Source organism: Sphaeramia orbicularis, chromosome 24 (genome assembly GCF_902148855.1).
Source record: "Sphaeramia orbicularis chromosome 24, fSphaOr1.1, whole genome shotgun sequence".
In the NCBI taxonomy this organism is placed as follows: Eukaryota; Metazoa; Chordata; class Actinopteri; order Kurtiformes; family Apogonidae; genus Sphaeramia; species Sphaeramia orbicularis.
This window is the reverse complement of record NC_043979.1, coordinates 16,265,672-16,269,111: the sequence shown is the minus strand read 5'-3', so window position 1 is coordinate 16,269,111 and position 3,440 is coordinate 16,265,672. Positions and strand designations below refer to the sequence as shown.

The 3,440-nt window shown below is 36.9% G+C and overlaps 1 long non-coding RNA gene across 1 annotated transcript in view; it reads right to left on the bottom strand.

Annotated features, from left to right (window-relative positions):
- LOC115415489 (uncharacterized) overlaps positions 1 to 2,477 on the bottom strand; it is a 21,718-nt gene extending 19,241 nt beyond the window's left edge. The window contains exon 1 of the long non-coding RNA XR_003934827.1: positions 2,303 to 2,477. This is a non-coding gene — a long non-coding RNA (uncharacterized LOC115415489). The remainder of the gene's footprint in view (positions 1 to 2,302) is intronic.
- Between the last annotated feature and the right edge of the window lie 963 nt (positions 2,478 to 3,440).

The following is a 3,440-nucleotide window of genomic DNA, read 5'->3' as shown; positions in this document are numbered from 1 at the left end:
ATGCACCTTATATTTTATATATAGTTACCTGTTTGCACTGAAAAAGGAGAAACTCCAGTCTTAGTGTAGATTCAGTATAATGACAATATAGGGCATTCTATTCTATTCTATTCTATTCTATTCTATTCTATTCTATTCTATTCTATTCTATTCTATTCTATTCTAAGATCTGGAGTTGGTCACTGAGCGCCTTCAATGGCTGCTCCTAATGTCCTAAGTGCTAATGCTAATGCCAATGCTAATGTTAGGTGCTGTGCATGTATTAGGATGGGTAAAATGCAGAGACATCATTTACCTACTGGGATAATAAAGTGAGAGACTTACGTACTGTTCTTCTCTCAACTCAGTTTGTGGTGTTGCATTAGTGGAAAGTCATGGTAATGTTCCTGAGCGATGGATGTTTACTGCTATAAAATGGAATGAAGAAGTCCTTCCTGATCTGCACTCTAATTCAAGATAAGCAGCTGTAGAAAAAATGCTTCATTCTATAGTTACACTTACATAAATATACCTATTAAATCTTTCACACTGAACCTTTAAAAACAAAGAAAACAAACAGAATACAGCAAAATACCATAGTGCATCAGGTAGACATTACAAACACTTGGATGATGAATTAAGCCTAATTTACTTGGGACTAGTGTGACCTGTGGACCTCTGGTGGTTTTGGATTGAACCCCATCTGTCTTTCATGGGGTGCATTTGTATGGTATAAGCTGTTTTTAACTCAGATATACTGATATTGTTCTTTGGTCCTGATGTCAGCGGCAGGTTCAACACTTACAGAGAAGTGCTGAAAGACAGAAAAATGTTAATTACTGTAGCTGTCATGCACATCATCTATCCATTTTTTTTAGATGTGGCTCTTCTGAAAGATCCAAGTTGGCTCTTTAAGCAGATGTCAATGCCATATTATCACACAAGCCTCCTAAATTTCCACCTAAAGCACTTTTAAAACTCATTTATCATCACCAGAATGGCCTCCATCATCCTGGACAAGGAAACAAAAATTTTGCAAATTCAACCATAACTCAGAGAGTAATAGCATCACAGATTCTTTGTGTTCACTGAAATAAGATGCACTGAACAAAAACGATTGTTTGAGTTCACTTGAATTTATTATGGACATCGGTCCCACATGATCAGAATGAGGAGATGTGACAAACTTTTTTCACTTTGTTTCTATGAACCTAGTGCATGTAAAGTCAATGCTTTTAATTCGAATCAGAATGCTTGAACGAATCATGTTAATGCAACACCTAATTCTCCAGTTACCCTCATATAAATTTATTGCATAGTTTCATAGTATTTAAATCATGTCCAGGGTTCATTTGTAGTGGAATTTTTACTTTACATGTGCAATTACACACAGCAGATTTGCATGGGTTGAACATCACAGACAACTTCTGCAATTATTATAAATCACCAGAGGTCCACAGGTAATACTGATCCTATGGAATAGGGCTTCAGATGAATTTACACAGTTATGAACTGTAGCTACATTTAATGTTCTACGATATATAATTGTAAATATGGCTGTCATTTGTATATTTTGTATTAATTGTTCTGTATTTTTGCTTGTTTCTTGGACCAAGACATATACAGATGCACTCTCCCAAAAAATTAATCGGAGCATAAAGAAGCTACATCATTAAATTGGTTGTAATAACTGGTTTTGGCTCACCAGCTGATAGGCCATCAGCTATTGTGAAGACATTGTGCTCTGCATCGTCTTTGCCGTTGTTGTCAGTGTCATCGTTGTCTTCCTTAGCAATTTCTTCAAACATTTCTCTGACAAAAGTACTGGTCGGATTCATTTCAAATTTTAGATCTCCCTTCCTTGGGACAGTTTCTTCAAAGTTTGTTCAGTTTGACAAATTCAGATTTTTGATATTTTGACAAGTTAGTATTAAACAAGTATAAACAGTTTGCCTGTACTTATAATGGGGCATATTTTGATGGCTTATAACATGGACACGGTTACAGATATCAATACTGTATGTCCCAAAAAAAAATTACAATCAGACTTTCTGCAATTATAACTTTAAAAATAGTGAATCAATCAAAATGCAATTTCAGGGCATGAAACTATAACTTATTACCTACATTTTGCCTCAGTGGTTACGGAGAAATGGGGATCTTTGCAAAGCATGTCAGAAGTCCCTTCTCTCCAAGTTTTGTAAGGAGACGCGTTTCCTTTCTCTAACCTCCTCCCTTACCCTGTCAAGATTGGGGTTTGTTTCAGTCTACCTTAACACAATGAACGCTCTCTGAGCATGAGTGAGTTGCTGACCAGCCATACCGAATTAGCAGTTTGAGAATTGAATAGGTGAGAATCAAAGTGAAATGCTTTTCAACAGATGTTAGCTTCTTAGGGAACAAATGCAAAATGGTAATTGAGAGATCAATACATCTTTCAACAACAAAACCTCACACGAGTACACACCATTGATATAATGTTATGCACAGAATCTGAATTCATTTGTTCATTGCACTGTCAGTTGTGAGCAAAATATTTTCATTCATATGGATGCCAAGAGCATCCAAGTGCCAAACTTGGAAGAAATGAACCCATGACATTATTTTACAAAGATCCACATTTCTCTGTGACAAGATGTATGTACCAAGTTATAATTTCATACCCTGAAATAGCATTTAGATTGTTTAATTATTTTGAAAGTTATCAATGTGGAAAGTCAGATTGTCTTTTTTTTGGGGGGGGGGGGGGGGGGGGGGCATAGGGTAGTTACTATTGAGCATTGATAGGAAGTCATAATTGGACTGTGATTTAATTAGTTGAGTTCTCCTCCAGTGAAAGTACCACCCACTTCTGTTGGGAGTTTGAGCTGCATCAAGACAACAGGACTCTAACATAGAGACAGAACCTGACAACCTCATAAATTCAAGTAGTTATTGATTCTTGATAGAACATGTCAATGAGATCCAGGAACATTTGTGCTAGTATTATTATTTTTTTACCTAATCTGGTTCATCCTGGCCAAATTTAATCAGACTCTGGTGTTTCAGTGGTGGTCTTAATGTGTCCCTCAAGACCTACATCAAGTATAAAACCTTATTAGAGACCGAAATGTAGTGGGAAAAAGTTTCCCCCTGGTTTTATCATCATCTGCCTTCTTATGTGAAGACTTTCTTTCTTTCTGTCAGTCGTTCATTCATCTTCCAAGTGTGTGCTGCATGTAATCTTTTCTCTTTCTGTAGAAACTTGCCCCTATTGCCTGTGTGGGAGATAAGGGTGAAGACAGGGGAGACACACACACACATGCAGGAGCAGATAGCCAGAGTGAGCATCACATTAATGAAGAGGCTTATTATCAAATTTATGAGCGCTGGAGTCACTAAGCCTCATCATTCTGCTGCTATGAGACAAGTAGTGAAAGAAATCCTGACGGAGAGATTGAGAGAGGTAGAAGAAGAATGAG